A 19,932-nucleotide genomic window follows, 5' to 3' on the forward strand; every position below is an offset into this window, starting at 1 on the left:
GGGAAAATTGTTGTGTCTTCTCAGAGAAAGGGAAGAGGGATACTTTTCAAACCAGAACTGCTTTTATAATTAATTTAGGAGATTCCCCACCCCCCCCCCTTCTCTCCAACAGTAGTTAGTTGCTATTTTCACCACCTCCTAATTACTTAGTACTGGTTTGTGGGAGGATTCGGCTTCACAAGGCATCCCACACAGGTTGTCATTTTGTCAAGAATTCCTTCATTAACAAGCTGTCAATACCCTGCCAACAGCCACCATTTGGTTTGTTAAGAGAATGGGGGCTCTGGAGTGAAGAGTTGGCTCTGTCCCCTTTCCTTTTTTTTTAAAGAAATAAATAAATAAGGCAAGAGGCAGATGTCTGCCAGTCTGTTCCTTTGTGACACGTTGCAGCCTTTTTCTTTTTTTTTTTCCTTCTTTTTTTTTCCTTGCTGAAAGAGCAAGGCAGAAGAGGAGGGAAAGGAAAATCACACAGACTGTGTAGGTTGTAGCTCAAGTTTCTCTCTATCACACTGCTTCCTCGTGAAGCCAGGTTGCTTGAGTGCTCTTTGCCCCACGCTACCTCCAGCCTGACATGCCCTCCGACATGCCCTAACTTTAGCATAGCAGTAAGGCAAAGCTCTAAAGCAGCACAGGCACAGTTTTGCCTGCAACCTTTAAAACAATCATCCTAATGAAATATGAAGAGAGCTTGCCCATCACATAGGTGCTTCCAGAGGAGTTTGTCCTTTCCTACTAATTAACTGGATTAACACAGATGATGACAGGCTTTGCCAGGTCCCCCTATCACTACTCTGTTGAGATGCTGATGATTAAGAATGGCTTTGTGCATCTCCTCTCTTGAAAGCCATACTGTATTTGCACAGTCATCTTTTTTTCTCCTGTTAGCTCCCAAGATCAAATCCCAGCTTGATTTCACTGATTAGTTTTTGATTGCACTGTGCCTACCAGGTGGGGTTTCAAGGTTAGCACAGATGCTGAGAGAATTGGGGCATTTGTCCATTGTCTGGGGCATTTCTGAGAACCTGCTGTTGCAACCAAGTTTCAGCTATGTCAAGCAGAAATTTAGCTGGATTGGCACCAATGACTGGAAATGAAAAGGCAGACAGTGGGACAGAGAGCAGAGAGGGACAGAAATCTATGCTGTATCCAGAAACTACAAAAATAAAAGATTGTTCAGATTGACAGGGGGTGAAGTAAGTGATGTCTCTGGAGGTCTCTCTGGCATGTTTTTTGTTCTTACATGCCAGTGAGGCTATCATTATGTCCAGGAGACACTGAAAAGAACTCAGGGGAATCAAAGAAATATTTTTTTTTCCTCTTTTTGTTCCTGTCTAATCATGATCACTTAAATGTCAGGTAGACCCTCCTCTCATCTGGAAAATCATGTATGTAAGGGTCATATCTGAACACAGAACACCGATACTTATTTGCCAACAGTCTTAATGTACATACAGCTACCCACAAACACAGGTTTACAATGAACCCAGCTACACATTTCAGTTTATGTTAAAAATTCAGTTCCAGCCTTCATTTTGAAGAAGCACAAAGGTGTTGATGCCCCTATAATTCTCAGATACAGACAAAAGGATCTCTACTACATAATTACGAGGAGGTAATGCTATCTAATTTTTGCCACAGCACACAGACACCTTTTGCACAAGTGTGGCTGCCTGAATGATGAAGGAGGCAGCAAAGACCACTTGAGATTCCAGTATGAAATGCAGGTTCCAGCTATGCCAGATGCAGCTCTGAAGTTGCTTTAAAATATTCAAGTGCAATGTAAATACTTCTATCTGGATAGAAAAACCTCTCCCCTTACCAGCTGCAAATACATCCCAAACCTAATTGCCATGGAGGCCACATGAGTGGAATCAAGGAATAAGTAGCAATAAGGAAAAACAGGCTAGATGCAGTATATGCCAGTCATCTTCTCTGGTTATATGCTGTCTCTTATCCTTTCCTCTCATCTTCTTGTCTTTCTCTTGTTCTTTGCTTATTTAAAACTTTTCCTGTAAGTTCATGAAGTACCGGACAGTATAAAAGCAGGATAAACAGAACCAGCAGGGAAATGCTTTGGTAGCCAGACTATATGTACCTTGCAAGACACAAGCGTGTGTATATATGTATATATATGTGCACCTTCACCTCTGCAAACTTTCCATCCTCTTTGGACTCCTTCAAGCTGCCATCACCACTGAATCACCCCAAAGCTGGGCACTGGCAATCCCCCTGCCCTCCCTGGCAGCAGCAGCAGCCAGCCAGGTTAAGCCTGGGGACCTCCACATGGGGATTGCCCAGGGAAGGTGTTGCAGGGGCCTCCCTATAGCTCGGCAAACCTGCAAGAAGTATTCACTACATATGTTAACTTACCAAAACCCAGGTCCTCCATTTTCCCTGGGAGCTTCTTTTGTGCTTGTTCCCTCATTAGAGAAATTAGGCACAGGAGCATCTCCTGTCATAACCAGGTCTAAAGGGCCTTTGTCCTTGTCCCTCACATTAGCCTTTCTAAAAGTTGGTTAGCAATTCTGAAAGAAAAGCTTTAAATAACACATTGTAGTCAGAGGAGCCAGAGGGAAACCAGGAGGCTTGCATTTCAGAAGATTTCTCAGCATGTAAATGAGAAAGATTCCTCAGTTGATAAACATTTACCTGCCTCAGCTCTTCAAGGGGAGTGTAAATGAATCCAAGACATCTAAAAAATAGTATTTAGAACAGAGACAGGCTACGTGTTTACAGTGCCCCAAATGCCACATTGTTAGAAGAACAACTGTAGAAGACTTGTCCACACAGTCAGTAGTGGGAAAACTAATGCAGTGGGAAGCAAGTTGTGACCCAGAATCCAGACTCCAGGATGACTCTATCTACAGCAATATCCATGAGTTAAATGCAGAAAATAAAAACCTGAGACAGGTTCAAAAAGAGGAGCACTGAATAGCACTTGCAAAATCTCTATTACAGACAGAATCACCTACATTTTTAAAGAGGTACTTGGGGATCTGACCATATGGTTCCCATATACTTTAATGGGACTCAGACAGCCAAGTCCTTTATGCAGCACTTCAACAATGTTAAAAAGTATGCCAGGCTCTATAGCCATCATTGTTATTTGCTGCAGAGCATTAGAAAAAAAAATCAGCTGGATTTAAAAGGTTCCTATCATAAAAACGTAAACAAAAAAGAAAGGAGGGACTGAGGCAGAGAAGTTATTAGCAGGAGTGACACTGTGATAGACCACGATACTGCTGCACAGCAAGTATTATCATCAGCGTTCCTTCAACAGCAATGTTATTTAAGCATGGGCAGGACTGGAGATAACAAAGTAAAACCAGTTCTTAGCTTTCAGTATAGTATTAAGAAAGAGTAATGAGTTGATTTTTCTGGTAGTGGAAGATGTAGCATTATTCCTTCTCTTTTTTAACCAGAAAAAAAAAAAAAGAAAAGAAAATATTTGTCATTACCTCCTGGATTATTTCAGAGCCTCAGATATAATGATTTTCATATAGGATTTCTTGAGCTGGTTATTTGTGTCTCAGAACAGGTATGCTTCTAAAATGTCTGTGTGGACACTGAATGGCAACATGTTTAGAACATCTCCCCAGAACAGTTTCTTTGGACTGCATTGAGCATCCAGTCCCCATGAATGCCTCTGGGTTTTGGTGAAGAAAAAAAATCCCCCAGCATAAGCATAGACTCCTGAATTGTCTGAGTATTTACTTCTCTTGCAGGTACTCAGGTTTGCCCAGAACCCAAACCCCCAGCTTTCTGACTAGGATGTTGACCATGTTGAATCACATTCTCAAAATGAGACAAGAGCAAACTCTTCTACTAAGGCAAATCTGCCCCCATGAGCTTTAATAAAGCAATGCCAGTTTACGTTGATTTTATTTGTGGGCTCAAGAGTCTTATTTCATTCATATTTGTATTTGTAGAACATCTGTCTAAATAGCAATACAAAAAAATCCTCATAGCAAACTTAGCCCAGGACAAAGAAACTGAATTTTCTTTGAAGTTTAAACATTTACTGCATTTAAAATGTTTTTAAAATAAATGATAGATATGAAATGTTTCAATAGTCAGCCTAGTTTCTGGGAAGAGCAGTTAAACACTGACTCTGATGAGATTTGAAGCCTACATAATTAAGTTTTGCATACATGAGCCTGGAGTTAATTTTTTATGCATCATAATGTTTCTGTGGAGTGCTTCATTTTTCATTGGTTAGCTGTGATGTTTTAGCTGCACTCTTTTCTTGTTCACACAATAATAAAATATACTGTATCTATAAAAATCAATTGACATAATGCCCTGTCATGGCATTGGTTCTGAAGCAATTTTGCTTTCACAGTTGTATTGCTCCCCAGACCCACTCCATTTACACCGCACAACTTGCTAGCACAGTTATGACCATAGTCAAAGAGGATCTCGACTCAAGAAACCAAAATCTTTCCTGGGTCTCTCAAGTTAGACGTAGCTTGTGTTTCTCTGTAAGCACTTGCCAAGTCACCCTCTTTCTAGGTTTCAACTATGGATTCAAAGAACCAGTTCGGCTATTCGCACATGGTTTGTCCCAGGGCAAAAAAATCCAGTATAGGGACCAATAATAAAATTAGAGACAAAAACTGCAGTGATATTGGTCTGTGTTTGCAGTTTCCTCTTTGGCAGTCTCGAGGTTGCTATTCTGCCTGTTGTTATGTAGAAACACAGAAAAATCCATGATGTGTATTTGAAGCCATGATGGTAAACATAAGTCAATATTCCTAATGATAAAAGCACATTCTAAAGGCTGTTACAACCCAGGCAAACCAACCAATAACAACTGCAAAATGCTAGTGTCTCTGCCACACAGTCTGGGCTAAAAGTGTACCAATTTAAGAATTTAATGTAAGTAGGTTTGTATTACATATACTGTTACCTAAGTAAACATGGGCTGAGAGAAGCCATGATGATAATTCATGGATGTAATTACATGTGTAGTATTTCTTAAACTAAAATAGCATGTTTTCAAAAGGAACAACTCAGGCTAAAAATATTGATCTTTACCTAAATAACACTGCCAATATATTTCCACATGAGCTCTCGGAGCACACAGAGTATTTCTTATATCTTAAAGATAATCCACAAAGGACAGAGGAAGGTATTTGTGCTCCCTCTAGTTTTATAAAGACACCTTGAAAAGTTTTACATTTACTGTTAACAACTATTTCCCTCCATTAGTGGTTTTAATATTCAGATGAAAGTCTTGGGTACAAGCCAAACTATCCACTGTATAAATCCTCAAAGGGTATGTGGGCACTCACATTGGGTTTTGGATTAGATAATCAAAATACGCAAGAACTAAAATGGCTTAAGAGTCTCAGAGAGGTATTTGAAAGATCAGCTTCAGCCTGAGGAAGTGAGTCTTCCTTGGTCCCCTCTGGAGAAGAGAGGCAGGTTTCTGCGGGAGCAGCTCAGATCAGCTAAATCTCAGTCTCTCCCTCAGTCGCCCTAAGTCTTTTAGAGGTTTCAGTATCTGCAGCGCTGTCAAGTCTAAATAGCTTAGGGACAGATAATTTTAGATGCTTGTATCCTCCAAAAAATACAGATAACTGCCTTAGAAGATTGTTAAATGTCTCTGATCAGGTTAGTGTCTCCCTGCCATTGACCCCAGTGGTTTCAGTCCTCACTTAGTCTGTACATGCACCAGACTTTCTTTTCAGTCTTTTTCAGAGCAGAATCTTTATAGTATGACCTGGAAAAATAAATACCTTGGACTGCAAGTCAGATACCAGGTTTCTTACACTTGAAACAATGTAAAGTGAAGTAAGAGCTTAATTAAGTTATGAATTAGTGGTTTAGGTAACTAGCTTTGCACTTCTAGAACAAATTTCACTAATGAAAAATCTCTGTCTTTACTTACATAAATACATTTAAATACTGCTCCTCATCCAAAAAAAGAGCTTACAGCAAAAAAGACAGTATGACTTCAGTATGTAGAGAGTATTATCCAAAGAGGGAATCCAGACAGAAGGGAAATACTTTTTAGCCTGCCTGTTTTAAATACAGATGTTTGCTGAATTGCTTGGGGTTTTCATACTGGTATTTCTGCTAGCATCTATTTTAACAGCTGTAAGAAATCTGAATGCTAAAAGTGCAGTACTCAAGCAGTGCTTCAACAACTAAACTGAGGGGACAAGACCTGAGATTCCAGATCAATTTTCCTTAGAACTAACAGAAAGAAAAGAACACTTAAAAATGTTTACACTTATCTCCCTTCTTCCCTTCATTTATATATTGCACAAAAGCATAGAAATCCTAAAGCCTAGCACTATGCTGGGTCTCTCTCACTGCAAGGCAGTTATAACAGTTTGGTCCCCACTTTGACTATCTCCGTTAATGCCTGGTGTACACCTGAGCTGCTCAGCAGTGAAGGCTGCTCAGCCAGCTGCAACGCTCCTCTCTTGAGCCAACACCGTCACTGGTGTGACACCAGAATGATGTGAGATTTAACATATGAGAAACAGAGTGGGACTACAGTATTTCTGGACCAGATTTTAGTATCTAGAGGTACAAACCAGCGTGTGGCAGGATTTTTACAAGCCTGTCAACAACAAACACCCATTGGTATTTCAGCATTTAGGGTGATTTTAAATCCCAGAAGATTTCCATCTGCCTCTTTAGGCACCTAGGTCTCGTCGTGACGTTAGCCTGCTTCTGAAACAAGACTTTCAGGGAGGAATAGAGCTTAATCACAATTTATTTTGGCTGCCTTGGCATTGGCATAAATACACGTGATATTTTATGAACACGCATATATATGTATATACACACACACACACACTTGTACACACACACACGTGCAGCACCCGGAGGCTTGCAAGCCATCAGGTAGCATTTTCAGCAGTCCCTAAGGCTACAGACACATAAGGGGAAGAGCAGATCGCATGGTGGCAGCTCGCCAGACACAAATAGACTGCGCTGACAGGCTGAGAGAAGAGACGACAGCAGCACACAGGAGAGCAGGAATTTGCAACTGGAAATTCAGCCCTGGTTCACTTGCAGGAGAGCTCACAGATTTCAGTGCAAGGCCAGTGCACTGGCAGAAGCTGCATCATTGATCTGCCACTTTCTGAAGCCAGGGCAGCTTGGCTTTTCAAAGAAATCCACGGCATGTATGATTTAGATGCCTTTGGGCACCTGGAGATGTAATGTAATGTGGAAAGACTCCTCAAATAGAAACTTTTGAATTCCCATGCTTTGTATCGGAAACCTAATCATGACTGTGGGACTGTAAATTGCACTGAATTTAGCTGCTACGTGTTGAGCCAAAGTCTGCCCTCATAAGTCTACAGCTTAAACAGCTTTCATCTCAAGGTTAGTTTTTCTTTCACAATGAAAACATTTTCCCAGCATAGGCAAATGGATCCCATCTCCTCAGTTGCCAAACTGATGGTGTCTTCCTGATTAGATACCATTATTGCAGATTAATTATTTAATGCAATCTGATTGTCATGCCCAATGGCTGTTTACTAGCAAAGGCTGCTTTCATTTCTCTCTTTAGATGGTATAATACTCCCTGAAAAACTGCAGTTTGCAGATACTGATACCTATATATGTGGCAATACATGATTTTGAAACAGAACAGACTCCCCTCAGCTCTCTGTTGAATATCATTACTGTCATCAAAATACTGCTGTGGAGTTTGACTGTCCATTTCTTGTATGTTGCACTGCTGTGTCACACAAATTTGTAGTTAGGTAAACTCAGCAAAAATATATGCCAATTATTGACAATAAAGAATTTTGCAACAGTTTACACCGTCTGGTAGTATTTTCTACTTACCCTCCATATTTGGAAATGACTACAGGAGAGCTGAGAATCAAGATATTTATCATGAACATTGATGTCAATGAAAAAAAAATGATATTTTAGCATCTGCTAAAAAACTGTTCACCCGTGGTAAGTGGGTGAGTGTATTCATTCAAGGCTACCCCAAGAAAAAGAACAATAGTTTAAAGCTTCACTGCTCCAATTGTTCTGTCATTCCTACAACTGGTAACTGTTGTGGTTGAAAACTGTTGTCTGGAAATTTTTCCTATTAAAAATGTGATTGTGTCAAGAACAAGATTTGCCTAAGAAATGCTATTTTAGCTTCTTTTTTTTTTTTTTTTTTGGATGGGATATCTTATATAAAATTAAATAAGCATTCTGGTTTCAGGGGGATTCAAGATTTTCAAGACTTTCCATTCTATTTTCTTCTTTTGTAACTATAAGCATTTGAGTGAACAGAACTGATTTTTTTCCCATCCTCTGAATCATCAGAGAGTTCAGTAAGACTGAAAAGACAGAGTAACAAAAGGAGAAAGAAATTTTAAAAACCCAGCCAACAATCTAAGCTTTAAAAAGTTGAGTCCCATGGCTGAAAAGAGTAAACATTTAAAAACAGAAAAAATAGATGATATTCATATTGTTAGTCTCAGTGACAGAAAAGGGGGTGGTGGTGGTGTAATTAATATAAACATTTCCTGAATAATATGTTCCAATATAAATTTTTTAAAAAGGGAAGAAAAATTTCTATTTTAAAGCCTGAATATGAGAAACTTAATAAGCATATAACATTTATTTAAATTTAGTTTCTCCATCAAGTCTAACATTTTACTACAGAATTAAAACTTGTCCAAACCTACCTCACAGGCACATTGTTAAGGTATTCAGATTTATAACACTCCAATAAAATAAGGAATTATGGTTTCCTGTCTATTATCAAGGGAAACATGATGACAGTAACAGCTTTGTGTGAATTAGGACTGCAGAATATGCCTTAAAATTAGAAAATGAATGTATTTTAACTCAGTTTTCAAAAGGACTTACTATTAATGTTTCCTCCTTAGAGAACTATTTATGCATATGATTTCTTCAGACAATTTGGCACATCAATACAATTCTATTGATAGCTATTTCTTCATAAACAAGGATAGATAAATGCATACTCAAGCACCTCATTATTTGCCTTGTACTCCCAACTCCTTTTACAAACTGTGACTCATCACTGTACCTTCAGTAATATTTTACAATTCTAGGTGGAGCAAATTCTATTTACTTCTCTGATTATAGTCTCCAGTTCGGATAAGTATTGGCCATATCCGACATTATCACCTTGTTTCTGATGATGTCAAAGACATAAGGAAGTGGTTTTACATGGTGGAAATAGCTCTTATCTGTAATCATTTATGAAAACTGTGCAATTCAACTATTGAATTTATGACTATATTGGCTAAATATAATAGCAGGCTGTTGGAAAACAAGACTTCCTAAGCATACAATGGAAAACTCTGTCTCAGAGAGTCTCCTGAGGATTTCACTGCATTTATTGTGGACAGCCAGTCCCATCTAGGAAGCTAGAAGTTAAAGGGCTTTGTGTGGATCACATTTGGTTAGATAAAGTTACCACTTAAAGAGGAGTAAAGAGGAGAGTGTCTGTGGCAGATTCATGGAGAAAGCACCTGACAGAGAGCAAGCAGGAAGACCTCACTGAAGGGTTTGAAGAAGGCAGTCTTTTCCTCTGCCTCTTTTCCCAGAGTGAATGGTCTCAAGTAAGGAGGATCTAGGTGAAGACTTTCTCTCACCTTACCATCCCATTTTCTTAAATGAAGGTTTGGTAAGGTTTGCTTCAGTTTAGCTGTCTTGTCACCACTGACAAACACCATTTGCATCTCCTGGGAAGGAGAAACATCTCCTGGGAAGGAGATGGTATCAGCCCCCACCGGTAAGACTGTGACTGAAGCCAGGGTGCGCTAACTGGGCCCCAGTCTGATGCTGGGAGGATATAGGGAAGAGAAGAAACATGAGATCTGTGGGACCTGGAAGGAAGGGAAGAAACAATAAAACAAAAATACAGAGTAGGGATCACCCTGCCCTGCAGCCACATAGCCATGATAGCAGCAATTGCCTGAAACCAAGAGAGAAGGTTTTGCTCATCTGTGTTCTAGTCAAAGCCAGAAAAAAACCAAAACAAAACAAAAATCCCCCAACCATCTCCTGTTAGGGGGTTGGGCTTTTTTCCCAGCTGATTTAGCAGATAGCACTCAGCTAGAACTTGAAATAAATATGCACTGGGCTACTCTAAGATTGATGTGAGATATAAATGAGACATTCACTTTAACAGCCCTGAGAGAGACACTGGCCTTAGCCTCTTGTGACCTGCAGCACTGTAAGTCTACCCTCCGACCATTAGTACTGGTGGCTTATCACCTCCTTTTCATCAAGAATTACTGTAGATTTAAGGACAGCGAACTGTTTCTCCTTGCCCTGAGGTTTTTGCTATGTTAATGTTTCATATCCATTTTTTCCCAAGAAATAAAAACTTTTAGCTAGAAAAGCTTTTCTCTTGTATTAGATGCAGTTGGAGATGCCAAAAATAATAATAAGACTTTTAGATTAACAATATTTTTTAAAGAGTGAATCAGATGACTGATATCTTCATTTAATAACCTCTGTTAGCTACTCCTGCTTATGAGAGAACATAACTTCCCTCTCTCATTTTATTTTTGGGAAGTTTAGCAGTGCAAGGATGGTCCCTTAGGATCACAAAGCAAACTTGGAAACTAGAGATGCAGGAGGAGTATTTGTTAAAAAGTATATAATTGTAAGTGCCAGTTTTTCTATAAAAAGGAAGCTGAGAAGCATGCTATGAATGTTCATTTGCAAAGTCTCAAGCTGTGACTGCGTAGCTGTGAATCTCATTCCACTATTGTCAAAGCACCGCATTGGTAATTGGCAAGAATGGATGGCTAGCCACATACAAAGTAACAAAAGTTACAAGATCAGCAGCAGCTAAATATACTTGCTGTTTCTACAAAGTGTATAATCTACTTTTATTCTTTTTCCTCCGAGAGCTGTGTGATAGGTGATGAAGTATAAAGTTGGGGAATAAAGTGAAAGTGCAATCCCCATGACTTAAAGCTGGAATCCAAGTCCTCCGCTTTGACCTTCTTTTTGCTATTCAGCAGACCGTAGCGCTGCAAGAGGGGCTGAAGTGACAGCAGCATCCAGTGAGCCTTCATCAGTGTGTTACTCAGCAAACCCTTCAGGGACCACCAGGTGCCCGGATGTATTGAATCACACAGTTGTATCTGCAACCGATGCTCCCTGCGGGAAAAGCATCACCAACTGGGAGAGGGAATGTGGAAGGAAGTTTTTAATAATATTATGAGGCACAGTATGATGTAACGTGACATGACATGCAACGTGATGGACTGGAACTTGGTGTAACAGCAGCTATCTAGGGGGTAGGAATTTCACCTCAGCAGCAACCCAGACTGCAAAATATCTGCTATAAATTCCTGTAATGTATGAAAGATGCTGTGAGTAAAAAGATTGTACCTTTTTTTTTTTTTTTGTGCAACAGCTGGGAATCATTTGACATTTAGGCAATAGTGTAATAAAAATAATAAATAATAATTTCACCAGAGCCTGTTGGATCCTTTAATAGATGCAACACTTGAGCTGCTAGTGTCCCTTGAGCATTTCTGAAATGTTATCAGGAAACACAGGTAAAAGAAGATCCCATTGGTAGCTCTGAATGTTCTCTAATGATTCCCCATCCAGATAATTTGCTTAGACTCATCACCTTTAGTATCATAAATCAAACCTTGATGTGATTTTAAGTCCCTTAGCTACCCACACAGAAAAGATACTGTATTAGATTGTTTTCTGTTGCATTTTATCCCTTCCTGTTCCAAGAAGTTTGGTAGAAATCAAAGCAAGTTTTGAAATTATAGGGAATTTGAAAGTGGGTTTTTTTCACATGTTGAAATGGCTCAGTCTTGTCCTTTATTTTGGTGGAGCATCTGAAGGAAAATGTTTCTGATTTGGGGGGGGGACGGGGACACCTGGTTTTGTGGTGTCTGAAAACTTGAGAGAGTTGGGTGGAGGCTTAAGATATACAAAGATGGTTTCTCTGTAACAAAATGGGAAAACTTTGAATTTAATTTCTGGTTATTTTACATAAAATTAACTTTCCAAGACATGGGTTGTGCCACTCCAGCTATGGTTCTGGAACAGTAAATTGGGTGTGGACTGAAAAGGAGGAGACCACTGGTGGTAGCACCATAACTGGGTGAGAAGAAAGGCACCACAAAAAGGTCTGTAGAAGCACACCTAGGAATCCTCTGACCTAAAAAGGGTGCTTCTAGAAGAAGTAGGAGTACTCAGACTATGAAAGAAGTTTCATTATGCAAGGAAAAGTGGATATTTCAAACCTTGTTTCATTTTGAACATGCCAAAACCAAAACTGGTTTAAGCCACCAATGAATGAAAAGTACATAACCATACCCAAAACCTCTAATTTTGGCTCAAAACTGAAAGTCTGCATCTTGATTTTAGCCCTTCTAAACTTTCTAATCTCACACACAGATGTAGTGCAAAACCAAACCCCACTGTTTTCATCTGATTGTTTTTCTTTCTGATGGTCTCCCATTACTAGCCTTAAAGCTTAATTTTCTTAAGTATGGTGAATGTCAGAATATTTTCAGACTTTCATTTTCAAGTTGGGTGATTCAACACCCTGCATTTTGTAAATAAGGGGAATGAGTTAAACACTTGTCTGAGGATGAAAGACAAGGACATCTGTGGAAAAAAAGGGGACAATTGCCTTCACCCATCTGATCTGGAGGTGAAGGAGCCATCTGGAGCCACGCAGAGAAGGACACCGAGGAACAGCTTCTTTTAAGAGAAAGTGGAAGCAACATCCTCTCTGAGCATTGCTTTCCAACAGGGACTCCTGCCCTGGCCGGAGTAGTCCTGTGAGGATGGCAGCAGGTGAGGCACAAATATGATGCATAAGGGGGAGCGAGGGAGACATTGATAAATGTTTTCCAGGTCTAGAAAAAGAAAGCTTGAGCAGATGTGCTGCTCTCTGCCTGACGGGGATGTTGCAGGGGCAAAGACCCGACCCAAGTGGTGTGCTCGCCCAGATGACCAAGGAATGCTGGATTGTTTTAGAAAGACAGTCTTGCTTTGCAAAAACGGCTGCTGGCTGTCTCCACTCCCCATGAAGAGTTAACTCCTCATTTCAGAGCAGCTGTAGGCAGGTCTACCAGGGCAAGTGAGGGGGCAAGGAGGCAAGGGAACCCAGGAGCAGCCTGTATGCATGGTTGCTGCCCCCAAAATGCACCCCTGGAGCCTGAGCAAAGCCAAGCCGCATCTAAAATAACAGGTACGTGTAAGCGCTTGCGAGTCAGTGCCTTGGAGTCGTGGTCTCTCAAGTCTCCAGACCAGGGAGCTGCTCTAAGTACAAAACAGTTCCTCTCCACCCTGAACACACGACAGGGATGGATGCAAACCTGCCTCTTACCCTCCATGTGCATCTGCAAACGCAGCTGGGGTGTGCAGTGTGGTCCAGGCAGCTTGAAGGGCTCTCAACTAACCCTGCTTAAATACACGCTTGTATATCCTGCATGGAGCAGCCATCCCTCATTCCTCCTCTCCAAAGTCTGTTTAACCAGTTAATGGCCTCCTGGCAGCACTGTCAGTCTTGGCAGTGGCTTGGGAGGAGGCCCTGGGAGCATCACCTACATCAACAATGCAGTCACTGTCCTCTCCTTCCCCCTTTCCTCCCCACCAATCAAATGTTCCTTCATGAAGCCTTTCTGTTGCTTTCTGGTTTGGTTTTCCAATAAGACCCCCTTCCTTGTTGGACTGAACTGATCCATTCAGAAACAAAACCCCCAAAGAGTTAAACACTAATTATTGAACAGGCCAAGGCACATAGATCTACACCTAAAATAACATGGTCATAAAATACTTCTGTCCCAGATCCGCAAGTACTGCACAGCCTATTTTGAATAGTCTCCTGATAATTTTGTGCATTTTAGAGGGCAAGGTAAGGTTAGGCAGGCCTTTTGCAGATCACAGTGAGCAGCAGCAGATTAGCTGACAGAAAAGGCTGCATCTCTTCAGCACTAATGCCTGTACACTGCAGAACACATCTGTTTTTTAAACAAGAAGTATTGGTAAGGGAAAGTCTAGCAGCATTTGGAAGGAGCAGAGGGACACATATTGGGGGATTTCACTGAAACTCTTTGCTTATTATTCCTGTGCATTTCTCTGGGCTGTCTAACTGCTGTTTGGAGCTCCATTTTGGGAATTGCATAGAGCAAGGCAAGACAGAGGAGCTGACAACCTGGCAAGCAGGCTGGCACACTGCGCAGCAGTAACACACCCTCTCTACAAACCGCTGGTGCTCCTGGACTTGCCACTTTTTTCAGCAGAGCCCCACAGTGATGCTTCATTGTGCACATTATACAGGATAATCTGGCTGGGTTGGCTTATCTCAGATACCCACCTCCATTGAAGCCCATGGCAAAACTACCACACATTTTCCCTTGTGTCTCCCTGTGAGCAATATGAAAGCACAAGAAGGCCAAGCCATTCCTTTAACCCAATATCCACTTCTTTTCCCTTTAGTAAGTATACATACATGCTGTTAATAATGTTTTCTTGGTTATCTTTCTGTTCCTTATCTCCATATTTTTCTACCAGGACTTCGTCTTTTTTTTTTTTTTCTTTAAGACAATAAAAAACGATACTATTGAGTTGGGTTTATTTCACTTTCAGAAAAGTGGAGCACACTGCAGAGGATATATGCAGTTGGACTTGTGTGGCTGTAACTCCCCCCCACACAGACCATTTCTCCTGGGAACTGAAATGCTTTTACCATGTGTTGGGTGACAAAACACATTAGTGTATTCCTTATATAGAAACACCAAATACCACTGTGCTTTAAGCATAATTGGGAAGGAACATTGTAATATGAGCTCTAGAAAGTTGGACTCAGATGAGTGAGCATTAATTGTTCCCAAGGAAAGGACTGAGATGAGATTTGGCTTCTACATTGTGTTCTAGTAGAGATGTAGCAGGCAGCTTGTATTTGCTTTGGGAAGTTTGGCATGTTCCATTCGATTGCAACTGACTTTATAGAAATACACATGTATCCTGCATAACATCAAGGAAATCTGTATTTAATGAAAGCAAGGCTGGCCACCAGAAGCCATCCTCACCCCCTAAATTCATATGTCTAGATCCCCTAACCTAATGGCATAAGAGAAATGTTGCCTGTCTTACAGGGCAGTAGATGCACATGCCACTTGACAAGCAGATGCCTCGTGGTCCCATACATGCTCCATGTAACAACCACATTCTTTTACAGCTCAGAAATAGAAGACTCAGAGGTAAGACTTTCGTTGCTCTTTTTTTTTTCTTGTTTCACCTTTGGATCAGCCTTTGAAAGAATAAAGAGCTTCATTCCCAGTACCTCTAATTGCAGTGAAAAGCTAAGAACATTAGGCCCTTGAGCCCAATCCTGCAAATGGCTCTTAGAGAGCAGCCCACCTTAACTGCAGAATGCCTTGCTTAAAACCAGGATAACAGCATTACCAGAACAGGGAGCTGGACTCTGAGTGGGTAGTGGATCCAGGAAATTACTTGTGCCAGGAACTTGGCATTTATAAAGCTTGACCTGCCCTAGCACAGCATCCTGTGTGAAGTGATGAGGCTTGTGAAGGCTTTTAAATCCGTCTTCAAGGAATAGCACTAATATCAGTCCTTCCAGCTCTGCAATAACCAGAAGTGAAAGACTCAGTAGCTTAATAGCTTGCTTACGAGTCAGGCTAGGCTCCTGTGCCCCCCACGTGTGGCCTCAAGCTACAGTCCGACATGGACAAAAACCAGTCTTTCTTCAGTTTTCTTTTCCTACCCATCACAGAGGCTTCTGGAAAGGCTTCGAAAAATACAGCAGCAGGAGCAACAAGCCGAACAATTTTTGGACTCACCTTTCTAGAAGCGCTCATGCTTTGACAGCAAAACTGCTCTGGAACCGTTGATGTATTCTTGTCTTTTGTGAGGTGTCTGGGAGATCTGGACATAAAGTCCAGGCCATGGCTGTGCATTAAGCATTTTCACCTCTCTCTAGCTCTCTGTGGTGCAGCAGCTTCTTCTTCGTTGCTTTAAGTGAAAGGAGAAATTCCTTAGCGCTTTCTCTTGACATTTGAGTTTTAAAGATTATTTTTTTTTAAGCATCTATTGCTACATATGCTTCACTTTTCTGTTTTCTTCCCTTTCCCCCAGTTCTTTTGAAAAGAATTGCCATGGCCACATTCACTTAATATTTCTGGTATTTTGGGATTCCAGACTTTAAAATATAAGTCTCAAATACCAGCATAAGCTTCAGACAATGAAATCATTAGCTTGAAAGAAAGAGCTCAAGCTGTCCATCAGCAGTAATGTTTGCTACGTGACAGAATGCATAGAACTAGGTATACAGGAAAGAAAATATTTTTTTGGAATGCAGGAAATTACCATAATGGCATTTATTAAAAAGTTAAGAAAAGGAATAAATAAAATGTATTTGTTGGAACATTCTGAGTATGGTGATGGGCCAGTGAAGTATTTTCAGTGCTCTGATCAAGAACACTGTAATGTGGTCAGGGTGTAAAGGTATCCCAGCTCAGGGCATATTTGTCCAAGAAAGCATTCAGTTTGGAGATACTATTTCTGAATGACTGGTTGGTGTTATAATTGCTTCGAGCTTCTAATTATTTTCTAGCTTAAGTGAAATTACTTCTATCACAGGAAAATACTGGTTTCTTTCGCATCTATACCATGGTGTAATTTAAGAACAGGTAAAATTTGGCTCCAAATAAAAATTTAACACAATTACTCCTTATCTTGCTAAATACATTCTCATGAATTGAGTATTTCCTGCAAAGAACACTCATAGCTCTTGCCCTCTCAATGGGACTACAGCACTTAGGGATAGCTCAGCTTTTTTACAACAGAATTGGACTGAAACCATGTCTCCTCACTTCTTCCTATTACACTTTAAGGTCCTGATCCACAGTAGTATTCAAACCTAACTTTGAATATCTGAGTAATTTCGTTGCCTCCATTGGCAGCGCTGTCTAGACTGAGTTCTTCATGCTACCTACAACCATACACTGCTATTCCACATCAAAATAGACAATTACTGTCATATTATGAAAAAAGAAAACCCTAAAATATATAAATCTGAAATAATAAAAATACTCCTGACTTTTCTCTGGATATGAATTGAATCTACACACAATTGCTATGGCATATAAGAGTATCTATTTCTATCTGTGTTGCTGCAGTAAAGAACTATAGGAGTAATGCTTGACTTTCCTGCCGAAGGTTAGAGACAGTTGTCATTACCTCATCCTCCTTCATCTCGCCCACTGTTATAATTCTCCCTCAGGAGAAGAAGCAATGAGGGCTGACATACCTGTTGCTCAGCACTGACAGATGTCTCTGCTATTATTACAAGCTTAATCATAATTCAGTTGCTTGCAGTGTGTTTCTGTGTCTTATGCTGGATCTAATGAAGCTGCAGATATGTTGAAAGAAAGCAGGAAAAAAATAGCAACTCTGTTTTGCAGATTGGTTGGTGTCAATAAATATCCAGGTTTTTTTGATTTGTCTGAGTAAACTTAATTCATGTGTTTATATATGCCAGAAGCAGAGGACATTCTAAGTGCAAAGCATGGCAAGCTGGGAAAAAAGGCACCGGGTGACTTGGCTGTATGGCCAGTTTCCTCAAGCCGCTCGTTATTAGCCCTGTGCTCCTTCTCACCTTTCCTGGCCCTCTCCTGAGCAGAAATGAGACTACAACTGGAGGTCAGGTGCTTCCTCATCACTCTCAGCCTCCACTCACTCACTTGTTTTCAGCTGCAGAGTCAATTTGGGAGGAATGTTTCTTCCTGTTAGAAAGCAATCATTAAGGAAAAAATAGGTAGGTTACACAGTTGTGTAGGGTATAATGATCTGGATGAATATAGTAAGGTCTCTTGGCAGCTGAGATGGTAAAGTTGCTTTTAAGGTTTGCCTGCTGCAGATTTAAAGCTGCAGTTACAAAGTCTCTGGTATGGGGAAGCAGATGTTTTAAGAAACACGCTGAGGGGATGCAGCCCCCTTTAAAATACATTTTTCCAATATATGGTCACACGTCATATGCCACAGCCCCACTATTTTGGGCAAACTGTGCAGGACAGAAAGCTGTGCAGGACAGAAAACTGTGCTTTATAGTCATACACAGAGACATACATCCATGGTAGGTGGGCTCTGGCTGGCTCAGAGCTCTGCCCAGCTTCCTGAACAGTAATGTCTCTTACTGCCTGGTACAGCCAGCCCTGTCCACCCCTGCTCTCCCATGTCTGCAACATGAAGCCCTTTGTGAAAGGAGCTCTCTTTTTCTTGTTCTTCTGTATAGCATCCAGCCCTCCGCTAGGATGTGAGGTGATGCAAAGCCTTTCCTTTTCCATATCTGATGGGAACGGATCCACAGCCATGGTGCAACCACATGCAGGTCTGACTCACTGAAATGCTGAATTATGGATGAATTATTTCAAGTCAAGAGGGGAAGACATCGCAGATCCCCTGGGAAAGGGTGTGACTGGGATGAAGCCACTGGATTTGTAAACTGCACAGGGTCCACAGGCTGGAGGTTATATCCTCCTGACACTAAGCATTCATGCAGACAGCTTGAAAGCAACATAGTGAAAGCAGTGAATGACATAATCAAATAACTCTCGAGATTTATCTAAAGCATTTTGTCATTTTTAGAATAAAAAGAAGAGATTTGTGCATTACTAGCCAAAGTGAGTAAAACTATTGCTACAGTCCTGTTCTTCCCTTTTCTTACTGCATTCATCTTCTTATATCTTTCCTTTTTATTTAAATAAGTCCATGACCACCTCTTCCTGTTAAAATGGGAATAAGATAGCAATTGCCAATGAGCTTAGAAAGGACTTTGGAGCATGAAGAGAGAGTGGGATTTTGAAAGAAGCGTAAAGGAATTTAAGCTGGCGTATTACTCCACCTGCTTTCCACTGAGAAATGGTCACCTTCCCATAGTCCTTCTTGTACTATTCAAGTCAATGCATGGGAAAGATAACTGCTAAATTCATCTCGATCTTGTAAAGCTTAACTATGTGTCTTGGTACCACTCCTCCCTAAAAGTCTATATGGTAGCTTCTTACTGACTATGAAAGGAAAAGTCACTTAAGGCAAACTGGATAGGGAGCAGTGGAATAAAATGCGCATATATGGCTTAGCTGCATTTGTTACCATGATCATCCCTTGTTGCTATGGTGAAACAGCTTTTATATATGTGCCAGCAAAATCAGGTGCCAAGCTACCAACTATTGCAGAAATTTCAAAGATGAGTGGCAGAAGTTTCTCTCCTAAATGGGGGATTTTGAGGGACAGCAGACATTCATCTCCATTTGTCTATTTAAGGTTTGCTCAGTCATTTGAAATCACTAGATCTTCGGCACACCTAACATAATTAACTCTGCCTGGAGTAATTATGATGAAGTCAACACAACACAGAATTCTCAAGTTTATGACATAATGTAGCTATTGTGGTGCTAATTTTTTTTTAATTTGATAATGTATTCCAGCAGATGCCACATATTAGAGCTCTTCTTTTCTCTCTCTTGGCATTATCTAACAGAACAAAAAGAGGCAAAAGGCAACATGGAAGACTGCCAGGGAAAAAAAGAGAAAAGCAGTAAAAGACTATCTAAGGAAAGTTAACAGTGCACTGTCACAGTGGATACAGAGTATTCAGAAGCCACTGATCACATCCTCTGATTTCATGACATTTATGTGGGATTTCTTAAAATGCGTTTTTTAGCTTTAACATTCATATTTTTGAACTTCCTTCACACCTTTAGAACAGAAGAGGTAATTTCTGAAAATATACATCTTCTTCAAAGTAATACCACCATGCAGAATTAAAAAAAAAAAAAAAGAAAATACCTTAGTGGTACCAGCCCCCCAAGAGCTATGGTAGCTGGCAACCCTGCAACAACAGCTGTTGAAGGTGAAGCACCCAGCAAGTACCATCGTCAGCAAAGAAAATGTGGTGTTAATGCAGATCCA

This window comes from Haliaeetus albicilla, chromosome 2 (assembly GCF_947461875.1).
Source record: "Haliaeetus albicilla chromosome 2, bHalAlb1.1, whole genome shotgun sequence".
Lineage (NCBI taxonomy): Eukaryota > Metazoa > Chordata > Aves > Accipitriformes > Accipitridae > Haliaeetus > Haliaeetus albicilla.